Source organism: Neopsephotus bourkii, unplaced genomic scaffold (genome assembly GCF_033783945.1).
Source record: "Neopsephotus bourkii isolate Nb327-2 ecotype Australia unplaced genomic scaffold, CSIRO-AGI_Nbou_v1 NB_1120, whole genome shotgun sequence".
Taxonomy (NCBI): domain Eukaryota; kingdom Metazoa; phylum Chordata; class Aves; order Psittaciformes; family Psittacidae; genus Neopsephotus; species Neopsephotus bourkii.
In genome coordinates this window covers 2600720-2614048 of record NW_026901606.1, presented here as the reverse complement: position 1 = coordinate 2614048, position 13329 = coordinate 2600720, and the positions used below count along the sequence as shown (strand labels likewise).

At 37.8% G+C, this 13329-nt stretch overlaps 1 long non-coding RNA gene across 1 annotated transcript; it reads right to left on the bottom strand.

The window, feature by feature from the left end:
- Positions 1-6723: 6723 nt before the first annotated feature.
- Positions 6724-12796, bottom strand: LOC133217248 (uncharacterized). Its single transcript, XR_009726841.1, has 3 exons — positions 10590-12796; positions 8793-8923; positions 6724-6980 (listed from the first exon to the last, which is right to left on the bottom strand). It is a non-coding gene; the product is annotated as an uncharacterized LOC133217248 (long non-coding RNA).
- Positions 12797-13329: the final 533 nt, after the last annotated feature.

Here is a 13329-nt window from a genome sequence, read left to right as displayed (position 1 = left end):
ATACGTATAAATACCCATAACATAATTTCTGCATAAGATATTGAAGAGGTCTCAGTAATATTTATTCCTCTCTGTGAATGCAGTTCTCATAGGCATCTGAATGAAAAACTTCCCAGAAAACAAAGACACTATTTTTTTCTTTTATTTTACTTGATCCACCCAAGAAGAAATGTAGAAAAAAAAGAGTCATAAAGTAGCTGTCACTTTGAAATTTTCCAGCTTTAATTAACTTCCAGAGTCCAGCAAAATTTATCAGACTTTCCCTTTGAAAATAAGGCGGGTTAATCCTTCAAGGCAGATTTCCTGTTGCTACTACAGCTCTGACCCAAAGTTCTGTTAAGTAGGTGAGGCTAGGTGTGCTTCATATGCTTTTGAAGCTGGTGGAAATACTCTTATGCTCTTCAGTGGGCTCTGACTCAAACTCCTAATTTTAAGCTCATTTAGAATTGTCTTTTTCCTCCACTAAGTGTTCCACAATTAGCTTTTTTTTTTTCTTTTTTAATCAGAAGACACAGAGAGAAGTATTTTACCCCTCTCATGTACATTAGTCCATGAAAAACACCTTTTCACCAACTTTTGGATAAGAGTACGTATTTTCATTAGAAGAATGTGAAAAAGATCAGAGACAAATAAAAGCTAAAATAAAGCTGCAAAGGGGACTCACTAGCTCACGCAAAGGAAAGGATATATGCTAAGACAAAACAGGTAAGATGAAAGAGAACATAAAGAACAATAGGTAAAAATTCAGAATTTCATTTCCTTGGTTGGAACATTATTGAAATCTTGCACTAGATTTAAATTAACATCAAGAATGGCAGAATCCGACTAAGAATAAGACTGGCATTAAACAGTAGGTCTAGCCCTAAACTGTGTCTTGTCCCTCTTGGCTTTGTCAGTCGTTATTTCAGGAGTAAAAGGTGAGCCAAAAGCTCTGGAACTGCTGGACTCTGCAGAATCTGGTGGAAATGGCTGCTATTCTCAGAGATTTGCTTTCTTAACAAAGGTTCTCTTTTAAGAATGATACTAGAAAAAGACTGATATCCCAACAGAAATTGCCATTAAAAAAGTGATGTTGGGGAGGAGTGGGATTATGCAACTTTAAAGGCGAGATCCACAGGCTGCGGTGTGAGGACAACAGTCCAGTGCAGGCTCGTAATGTGATTTGGCAAAGATGCATATCAAGTCTTTTGGTCTAGGCTGCACATGCATTATACACCCAGTGTTCTGTATGGGGAAATAACTGAAATGGGTTTGGCATATAAGAGTCAAGAAAGCCCAAGTGACTGGAGATTCCATAGATAAACCTACATAGTTTACAAAGGGAAAGCCTTTGGCATGCTAGATAATATTTGAGATTAATTAACAGTTTGTTTAATAAAGCTGCAGCCAGACATCTTTAATCCAAACACCTTCATAGAGTACATTTATATGCAGAGCTGTGGGCAATTACCAAAAGCATTATTCCATAATAAGAAAACAAAACTCATTTGTGAAATAATATACATGTGTTAATATATTAAAACAAAGAATAATATACACTTATATATAACATAAAAATAACTGTACATGCCAGACACTTTTGACAAGTTCTCCTGGACATTTAAAAGCCACAATAAACATCTGTTTTATATCTGAATGCCAAGCCTTAAAAAAAAATGCTCTCTTGTTAAAAGTCCAGCTCCTTATTTTAACTAAATTACCAGGTGTTTATAAAATATAATTCTCTTGTGAAGCTACAGTAAACAGGAGAGATACAAAACCCAGTAAATTGAGAACGCAAGCTTCAGCTGTCAGGATATCATTGGCAAGCTTCAAGCTGCTATGTTGGTATGCATCAGTACAGTAATATAAGTATACTGACCATTTGCACGAAAAGTGAATGAGTTTAGGAGAATAAGAATTAGCAAACAACTTATGTTCAAACAAAGGAAAAAAAGGGCAATGGAAAAGGAAACAAAGAGAAGCTTGAGGTGAGGGTGGTTTATGATCTTTATTGGAATGTATCAGAATAAATGCTCTGGGCGGTAAAATAACACCATTCAGCACAGAATGGATTAAATTCCATCAGAACATCTTTTCTGATCATTTGATTACATATGAGCAGTGTTTGTGATATTACATCCTTTTTATTGGCGGAAAACGCCAAAACATAACACAGCATTGCTGTACAACATGGAAAACCTTCTCTCACTTTCATATATGTACATAAACACACATCAAATTAGACAGTGGTCTGTATAAATTAGCAGTGAAAAAAATGTAGGCATATGATAAAGAAAGCTAAGGAAATATATTTTGCTAAGAAGAATAATAGAATTTGTTTTGGGGTTTTTTTTCCAGAAATATACTGTCTTGCCTGCAATTGCTTAAAATGAAATGAATGCATTACTGGATTGTTTAAATAAATGTTGTTATAAATATTACACATAAGACAGAAATAATATATAGTGTATTTAGACATATGAAGACACACTCTAAAATTAGTATTTGAAGAAAAAAAAAATGATATATTCATCTATTCATGACACAATGATAATAAACTCCCTTGCATCACGTTGTCCAGGAAAGCACTGTTAAAATCCTTTTATTAGAGATTACTATTTTTATATCACAGAGCCCTTGCACTATAAATCCAAAGATTGCTAGAAAACAGTAGAAGTATGCGATGTTGCCAAAAGCCAAAGGGAGGAAGAAGAATGATCACAGTAATTACAGGTCAGTTAGTCTGGCATAAGTCCCAAGCAAAGTAATGGAAAAGCTGATAAGGGCTTCAATTAGTATAAAATAAAAGGAAGACAACATAATTGGTGCCAGTCAAGACACCTTTACGGAAAAATAAGTCTTGTCAAACATTTTGATGTTTGTGTCCTATCATTACAGCCCCAGCATCCCTATAGCCCCCCTTCAGATACTGGAAGGCTGCTAGGAGGTCTCCACACAGCCTTCTCTTCTCCACCCTGATCAGCCCCAGCTTTCTCAGCCTGTCTTCATACGGGAGGTGCTCCAGCCCCTGATCATCCTCATGACCCTTCTCTGGACTTGTTCCAACAGTTCCATGTCCTTTTTATGTTGAGGACACCAGAACTGCACACAATACTCCAAGTGAGGTCTCACAAGAGCAGAGAAGAGGGGCAGGATCACCTCCTTCGACCTGCTGGTCACGCTCCTTTTGATGCAGCCCAGGATACTGTTGGCTTTCTGGGCTGTGAGCACACACCGAAGCCGGCTCATGTTCATTTCCTCATTGACCAACACCCCCAAGTCCTTCTCCGCAGGGCTGCTCTGAATCTCTTCTCTGCCCAGCCTGGGATTGCACTGACCCAGGTGTAGGACCTGGCACTTGGCATGGTTAAACTTCATGAGGTTGGCATCGGCCCACCTCACAAGCGTGTCAAGGTCCCTCTGGATGGCATTCCTTCCCTCCAGCGTATCAACCGAACCACACAGCTTGGTGTCATTGGCAAACTTGCTGAGGGCGCACTCAATCCCACTGTCCATGTCACCAACAAAGATGTTAAACAAGACTGGTCCCAACAACAGTCCCTGAGGGTCACCACTCGTTACTGGTCTCCAGCTGGACATTGAGCCATTGACCACAACCCTTTGTGTGTGACCATTCAGCCGGTTCTTTATCCACCGAGTGGTCCATTCATCAAATTGATGTCTCTCCAATTTAGAGACAAGGATGTCATGTGGGACAGTGTGGAACGCTTTGCACAAGTCCAGGTAGATGACATCAACTGCTCTACCGCTGTCCATCAGTTCCGTAGACCCATCATAGAAGGGGTAATAATTGCATGTGGTAGCATGTGCCAGTTTCCTGCCTGATATTGCTCTTGCTCACTGTGTGGAGTCAAGCTAACCATAGTCACGTGGAGCAAGAAGGAAAAGATGCCAGAAAGTCTTTCATCAGAGGACCACAGCAAGGAAACAGCAAGAAACAGGAATGAAATCATGAAGGCAGTGGCAAAGCCCTGCTAAATTCTGTAAGGATAGATTCTTCATATAAGATCTGTAAAGAAACCAAAACCTAGGAAACCTCTGCAGAGTTTATGTTCAAGTAGGACATGTATTATGAGACATGTACATAAAATCTGAATGAAGGTTAGTGTCTTAAAATCTGAAATTAAGACCAGAGTAAAAGACAGGTTCAACTCCATTACAGACACAGTTTTGGTGGGATTTGTGGCAAAATATATAGACTGATTCCCTAAATTTACAACAGGAGATCTGAATCATTGTGCATTCCAAGTCATACTAAACAACTAAGTCTAGTCCCAGCAGATTTTGTGTGCGTACTTCGCAACAGAGATGCTTTCAAGTCTCAGGTCTCTTGGGAACACTATATGTTTTCTCTGCTTTGTTTCTTAATGATTTGCAAACTTTTAAAGCTTGGCTGCATTGCTACTTTGCTTGTGGGTTCAAGAAAAGACAAGAATCCATAAACCTTTGATCCACATGCTACAAATGTACTAAAAAAAAAAAAAAAAAGAAAACACAGTGCTGTCAACAGGAAGATAAAATGGTTGGTTTGTATGAATGGGGAAAATTAGTTCCAAGAAATGTGATATGGGAATTGTTTGGGGTTTTTTCTTTCTGGAAAATCTATTTGTTTGCAAGAAAAAATCTTCTGTGATGTATTTTAAAGAACATTTTACATCAGATTAAATCACAAGGATACTTTTTCTGGTCTTACCATAGAACTGAGACAGGATGTTGAGTTTCATGGCTAGCTGCAGGAATTTTTTTAAAAATGTCATTAATGTTTTTATTAGCCATGGTTTTAATAATCTAAAGGATTATTAGATCTCAACAACTACATTTTTACATATCGCATTTCAGAAAGTATGTGCTATAATTTTTGCAAATCTCACTATAAGGAGCCCAACCTGCTGACAAGAGAAACAGAAAAGTTGCTTTCAGAGACATCTCTCTTTTAATAGTGGAGTTTATCTGGCAGAACATGCTACTGCGCACTAGGCAACTGCTAAATTAGCTGGTCCAGCTGAAAGGCAGTGACTATCTGAGGATGTCAATTTTCCTTGACCTCATCAAGATGGCTTTGAATTCAATCTTAAAAGCTCAGCTTTCTGGTGTAAACCAGTTGTCTTAGCTCCCTCTATGGTCAAAGGAAAGGAATAGGCACTTCTGGATGGCAACCGATCTTAATACCAGCTGCCTATCTTTGGCGGATTAACACATCTTGATCCCCAATGATTACAGAAGAAACCTCGATGAGCAACTTAGACTGGAACTCAAATCTTCAACAGTCAACACCAGGTGAGATGAATTATAACTAGTAGTACAGCTGATATGTATATTTAAAACCAAAGTATAACTGTACCCATTAATTCAGCCACATGGGTCAGGTTTCAAAAATCCAGATAAGCACTTAAGATTTGAATCAAGCTTTATAAATACCCATTTCATATTTGAGTCAAATGTAGCTATAAACTGAAATGTGAGAGCCTTATACATATATTAGAGCAGAGTTATGAAAATCAATAGCTGAGAGGGCAAAATGAGGGGTGTATTTTATAGCTTTCCCTCGAGTCAAGGGAGGCATGGAGCAAGCTTGCACTTTGCATTATGCCTACAGCCTTTTCCAAGAAAATGGGAGGATGGTTGTTCTCAGTTGTTCAGCTTTGGTGCAGAGTCTGCGTAAGCTATAATTTGAAAGTAATTGTGGTAATTGCTATAACTAAGTTAACACACACAAGCTTAATTTTTTCACATAAAGCTGTGCCAGTAATGGCACCATTCATCATTTTCTGTTAAAATAGTAACAGGTGTTAATCTCCACTCAGCAATGGGTGCAACGCAAGCGAGCAGTAAGCAAAGTGCCAAAAAAGAAAAACCACCATCATGGCTCTCTATCACAGAAAAAAACAGTTTCTAGTAATATCTCTGTAATTGGACTCAACTGAAGAGTGACAAATTATTTGACTTTTTAGTGACGGGGATTGTTAATGAACCCATTTTTTCTCTTCCACCTTGATTACCTTTCTGCAGGAAGATTCATTTTAGCTCTGTACAGTGTTGTCTGGAGTAATAGATATCCAGCTGCTGTAATCTTGTCAGTCCTCCCTCCCACTTGCAGAAAAGTAATCTTTTTTCCTTTCTTTTCTCTTTTGATAGGCTGCTGAACTCCTACCAGGTTTTCAAGCATAATGGAAAATAGTGCAGAGTAGAATTTAAATAGGACTTTAACAGCAGTTTTGCTATTTTTTTAGTTTCAACAGCGACCTTATAAGATTTTTAACTGCCTTGCACATCCTGTCCCCCCAGGTTTCTGACTGTTATCTCTGAGATACCCTTGGCACTGTACTGTTGAGACTTCTGCTCATTGCCACACAACAGTACCTTCTAGACCAAGAGGATAGCCAAAATCTCCAGTGTGTTTTCTTTGTGCAAGCTAGTTCATCCAACAGCACTCAATTTCTCTACAGGGCTGATTTTACGCATGTAACAAAACATTATCCATTGAGTATATACATAGACAGGTGTAATGTGCAGTTAGCTCATGCTATGTATTTAGGGAGAGTTCAAAAGGTAACGGAGGTGCATATGCATGGTTTTGACTAAGTAAAAGCATGCATTTGTGCTGTCTGATGCCCACACTTCAGTTACCAAAAGGCTGCATCTAGCTGCGTGCAACCCAAACCCATTTTGATTCAAAATAAAATCCATGATACCCATTTTGATTCAAAATAAAATCCATGATCCTGATCTTGTCTATCCTATAGCACACACTGCAATATTTAGTAAAGAGCAAGGCTGGCTGCATGATCTAGCTCATGCTCCAGCTGATGAGGGTATTTACAGCCCTGTCTGGAGTAGATGAGTCAGGTAAATGCTAGCACAATACATGCTCAGTCAGAAAAATCAGGTGAAATGATGGAAAGACTTTTTTAGGCAGGAAGTTGACTGAAGGTTCAGCAGGTGAGTCAGCATTTGGGTAGCTCCATGCTTCTGAGAATCTGGTGAGGAAAGAAAAAGAAGAGCATAATAGAAAAGATTAAAACAATTTTCCACAAGCAATACATCATAAGTTAATCTCAAAGTATCTTACAATGGAAGGCCTATCTTTCTCCCTTTTACAAAAGGGCAAATTGAGTCACAGAGAAAAGATATGAATATATGTATAAAATTTTGACTACATTCTTCAGATTTGCAAAGAATTTCCTCCTAATATTGATGTTGTGCTTTCTAAAGATGATCAGAAATCAGAACTTCCAACTCAATAGCTATTCTGCAATAAAAAATAAATTATTGCAAGGGTTAAACATGAGCTGAAACATTAATATATATGAGACTGAAAGCTACAAAACATTATGGCTTACAGTCAATTAAATATTCTATTTTGAATGTTCATCATTGTGTAATGTTATAATGTTAAACAGGTATAATTAGTAATATGGTCTAAAAATCCAATAAAATTAATTAAAATGATAAAACATTTCACATTGTAATGTCTTTCTTATTGAAAGAAATTGAAAGAACAGTGTAGGTCTCTCCACATCAGCATTGTTGTTTATATAAGTACATTTCTGCAAAATAATTTGACTGTGAAACACTACTCTTCATAGAAAAGGGTCCAGTTTAAACTTTGTCTGAAGTCTTGTGTGTGTTGATATTATATTGGGTGAGTTTTATGCTGTGGAATTACTGTCATGTCCAGTGACACCAGCATAGACCATGCCATTAATTTAGGGTTCACCTCTCAACCGCAAGTTTAACTTTCTGGGTTGAAGGGTTGGAGAAACTTGTTCATGTTGCTAACATACGATGAATGGAGATTTAGGCTGTTGAAGCCTAAGTGCTGTTTGGAAAAGTTGTGCTATTTACATTATGCACAAAACTCTCTGATACACAGAGATGCGGATGAATTGCTATGTATACATCTGATATAAATACACCACATTAAAATACTGTGTACTCTATATCTGCTTGTCAAAAAGAAATCTTGTAGGATGAAATTTCAGGTAACAATTGTACACAAATGTTTTAACCAAGCAGTGTGCTTTGAAGAACAAATTTTGTCCTAAATGGCAAAAGGAAGATGGCTGTTAACAGAGAAGCTGCAATTTATCTAACGCTGCTGTAATACAAACTAAGCTACATATTTGCTGTCAACAATGTCGGTGTCTGAAGATGCATGCAGTGATACAGAAGCAGAAGGGAGAAGCTGAGCTGGCTCAAGCACAGCTGGCACCTCCCTGGGAATGTGCCAAAACTCCCCCTGCCACACACAAATCTCCTGGTGCTGGAGAAGACCAAGAATCCAGGACTAAACACTGGCAGCTACTTATCAGCAAATGAGTTAGGGACACAAGATATCTAAGCATACAATTACATTTTTTTTAATTCCCAAAATACAGACTGCTGGTGCACACAGCACTCTTGGACAACCAGAAAGGAATTGTGTAGACTTGTGTAGACAGAAAAGATGACATAGTCACAATGATGGCATTTGCAAAAATTCACAAACATAGCAAGTAGCTCAGAGGAAGGCTTATAGGAAATACAAGAAAGAAGAAAGAAATAACTGAAGTGGAAACACATTTTTTGGAGCATAAGTGTCTAATAAATAAACCCAGTTCTCTTGATTTTTATTAATGCATGGTTCCTGGTCATACCTAGGGAGTGTCTAGGTATGTCATAGGCATAGTTTGATGCATTATTAGCAATGAACCTATTGACATACAAAATAGATGTTCTACATGCTTCAAATACTGAGCTTCTGTGCATTGAGAAATTCAGATGGTTTTAAAGGATTAGTGAAAACCAACTTCTGTGCAGCATTACTTCTGCTGTGAAGTGATGTGGGTCCGGTTTCAGTGAAGCGGTGCCTGCGTGGAGCAGCTCGCATGTCTGATCGTAACGCATGGTATCCCCTTGATTTTGCTGGATTTGGGATCAGCTGCAGAGAGCACATGTATTTGGGTAATGGATCTGCCTCATTTGAAATTTCAGGCTTTGAGAAAGACCAGCAGCTAAGCAGCGCACCCAGAAACTTTAGCAGGAAATGGAAATTTTTGCAACACACAAAAATGTGCATGGGTTATGTTTTTCATATGAATATAATCAGATATTGTAGATATTCCTTCACCTGTCTGCTGATCCTTACACATTAATCAATGACTGAAGGTTTTCCCAAGTGATCCTGGTTTTGTTTGTTGTGTTTTTTTGTGGTTTTTTTTTTAATTAATTTATTTATATTTAAAAGAACTCTGATCTGTAAAATCAACCCCTATCTTTCTTTTATCATAGATGAAGATTTTATAAGGAGAACTGAAAAATTTCTTATTGTGCTTGAGAAAATCATTAAATGCAAAAAATGTAGATCACAGAGATAGCTTTAATGCTGACAAACAAACAAAACCCAGGAAATGTAAATTCTACAATTCCTTTCAAGAAAAGACACCCTCCACCCGCCAAAAAATAATAAGAAGAATAGGTCATTGCTCATTTTTACCCAGGACTCTATTAATATAAATTGCATGGCAGTGGAAGGGTGCATTTAGATAGCATACTATGATAGGCACACAACTTTAGCTTTATAATTATTTTTAATAAAGGAGTTTTAAATGCCTGTAATTTTAGCTGTTTATTTCACAATTTGCATATTTTTCTTATGCCTTTTAACTGCTGAATTTGTTTTGCCAATTATTATTATTATTTTTAATAATAGGTTTCTATGCACAGGTAGATTAAATAAAAGAAATTATGTGTGGGATGTGAGTTCTCATTACACAAAATGTTTCTATCCCTCTGGCTTTAGAGATAACTTTCCAAACATAAATTGCTTCAATAATTAGTTTTCATGAATATATTACATATTATTGCATAAATTTGTGGGGAGCATTTATTGTCAGAAACACAGAAAACATATACAGAGAGTCCTAGGATTAACAAAACTGTTTAGTCCAATTTAAAATAAAACAACACTACAATCATTTTGTACAGTTCTGAAGCTTTTTGCTTGGATATGTTTTAATGCTGTCTTTGTTTTTTATGACTAAGTCATCTTTAAAAAAAAAATTAATGTAAGTTGCATATTTCTTCATGGTATTGTGGCTTAGCTCTTCAAATGGGGTAGTTCTAATTCAACAATTGCGCTGCCTGTCCTTTACATGTCTTAAGACACAAATACAATTTTACTTCATTTCTCATTTTACTATTTGCAACAGTTCAACGGATCCAAAACTTATAAAATTAAGAAAAAGAAGTCTTTATTTATTTGTTTTGTTTTGTTTTTTTTTATTTCGACCATTGCATCTTTTTTTTTTCTTTTTTTTTTTTTTTTTTGGCAAAGTGAGGTTTAAACTTGAGCTGGAGGAAGCCAACTGACACACAGCTGGTTGTGGCAGCAGGCGAGACCGTGGCTGCCCATAGGAGAGCAATGTCCTGCAGAGCCCCGCATGGCGACCTTGTTCTACCTTAATGTGAAAAAAAGAAATCAATAAACTGAAACAGAGAATTTAGTGACAGAAGAGATGGAAGATGTCATTAGATACAGAAATTTGGGATGGGAAACGAAATAATATTGAGGACCCTTATTTAGCCTACTGGAGTCAAATGGCTACCCTATAGAAATCCATGGTAACTTTTCAACAGCCTTCTGTGGGGCCTGGATTTCATCTTCTCCAGCCATGAATACCCTACAGGAAATATTTTTGTCTGTGAGAAGAGAAAAGAAAAAAACAATGCAAGTATTCCTAGCACACACAGTGAATGGATTAATGACATTAAACCCTTCAGAATACAATTAAATCCTGCATTTTATTTTTAAAAATAGAGCAATCATGTTGATATGTGCATCTAAGGCATTTCTTCCTTTTTCTAAGAAAAAATAGTGCTCGATGACATCACCTAACAATGCATCACTTCTCAGGGTCTTGTGCAGAACCTTAATGTTTACACTAACAACATAATTTAAGAAAGTATCTTATGTAAATCCTTGAATCTCCTAGGGTCTAGGAATGAAATGTAATGCTAATTTGATTTAGTAATTTGTTCTCTCTCCCCAGAAACACACAATTACTGCTTCTGAAAGGCTTTTTTCTTTTTCCATCACGCTAGGACTAAATTGAAAGTTGAGTCGGCAGCAAAGCCCAGGCTGGGAACGTAGCAGACCTCTGCTACTCAGCCTGTTACCGGCCAGAACATACAGTACTGGGAGATTTATTTCTGAAGGCGGAATGTTCATTATCTTTCTCTCTTTTTTTTTCCCTTACAAAAAATAGAAACAAAATAAATCTTCTTGAAATTCCATAGTAGCAATAATCTGAACGTGAAATGTGAGCTGAAAGTAACGTGCCTCTCTGTGTGTCTAGAAGAGAGAGGGCTTGTTAGCTGTATGCGTGCCTGTTTGCAGGAGAGAAGGGGGGAGCTTGTGTATATGTGTGTGTGTGTACAGTAGTGTAGAAATAGTTCATCAAATGAGTGGTTTCCTGTTCTGATCTGTAGATTTTCCTTCTTCCATGAAAGGAAGTAGAGATAATTGATCTGCCTTCCATCAGCACATAAAAGAGATTGTCGGCAATTTGCTTTCTGCAGGGCTACTTAAATACATGGTGATGTAGCAAGCAGAAAAGATCACCCACAAATTCTGCAGCAGTCACATATTCATGGCAAGGACACCCAGGGCACTGATACATTCCGTCATTTGCAAAGTATGACTTTTCTTTCTTTCCCTCCCTCTTTCTTCTCCTCTAAGGATACATGATGTCCCTCCAGGTTCTGCAGTCTGGGTTTGATTAAATAATTATAAACTTCAAGCAGCAGATCTATCATTTACATTCCTGAACATGCCAACATGTGCCTTTTGTGGGGATGCCAACCAATACCAAAGCTTCTCTCATTATTGTCATTGAAAATACAGTGGTTCAATGTTTGTGCTATTTCCTGGATTTTGGCGATATAATGCTGCCCAGCAATTTGCTGCTAGTGCCAACAACACTAAAGAACTTCATAATAAATCCTTTCTATATTTACTCAGTCCACCACTGTGTCACTGAAATTAGCATTTTACGATCTTATGCTCCAAAGCACCTATTTTCTTTCTTTTAACTCCATGCTATTATGAATCCTAACAGAAAATCCATCAAAGCATGGTTTGCTTCAGCTTTTCTGTATAACGATTGCTGTCAGTCATGTTTGTTTTCTGAAAAGATGTGAAGTTTGTGGCTTCATGGTAGATGACAGTAAAGATAAACCAAACTAACAAACAAGATGGAGTGTTTAATTTAGAGATGTTACAAAGAGATTGACTTAAAATGTCAGATACCCCCACTTCATGAAGGCTAAAGTAACCGAAGACAAAATTTACAAACAGAGAAAGATAGCACAAAGTAACAGGACCATATCCTTCTCTGACATCCAAATGGGCCAACTTCACTCATCTGAGTGACAGGCAGAGTGAAGAGAGAGGTTTTGACTCCACTCAAATGTCATGCTAATGGAATAAAATGATAATCAGTGCAGGGGCTTTAGCAAAGTACAGCTCTGAGGAATACTCCAGCCAATTCATTACAGAAACTGTGAGATCGTTGGGGCTCAAATACTGTCATTATCTGGGTAATCCAGCCCTTTGCTTAAAATGGTATGGAAAGAATAAAATAGTGTCTTTTGCATTGAAATCCTCAGATGGGCACTCCTGTGAACCCTGAGTTTGGGGTCCTGTCCAGGAGGTCAATACAGGGCCAAATTCCACTCATTTGGAGTGGAATAGGGAAGAACTGAGCAGGGGAGCAGATGGTATTTAAAAGAGTGAGGGAAAAGTGAGAAGCAAGATTTTCTAGGAAAAGGAAGAACAGCTTTGATAGAAAGTAGAGAGAGAAGAGAATTTTGCAGTGGGGAAAGTGAAAACAATGCTTTTGGGAAAGAGTATGACTGGAGAAGAGGAGGCCTGTGAAGAGACACACTGTGAGACCCACAGTAGTTTTATTTCTTGCTTGCTGAAATAAGCAGAGGTTGGGTTTTTTCGACTAGCAAGAAAAGCATCGTTGCTATCCTTTCACCACCCCCAGCAAGCTCAAAAGATTTTGCTGAATATTCTGGCAAAGAGTGAGTCCAGCAAAAAAAACCCTCATAGCCCAGAACAGAGTATTTTGGAAACGTGCATGCGTGCACGCGTGGAGTCACAAGGCTGGGAGGAAACTGCTCTGTAATCTTAGCCCTCATGGTAAAAGCAGCTCCCACAGCACTGTGTGATGTGGGTGCATGCAAGCTGAGTTACAAGCTTTCCCAGACACAACCCGTCGTTATGAAAATCTCACGGCAGAAGTCACTGAGCGTGTCCTGTCATGCCCCCTTACAGTGGTA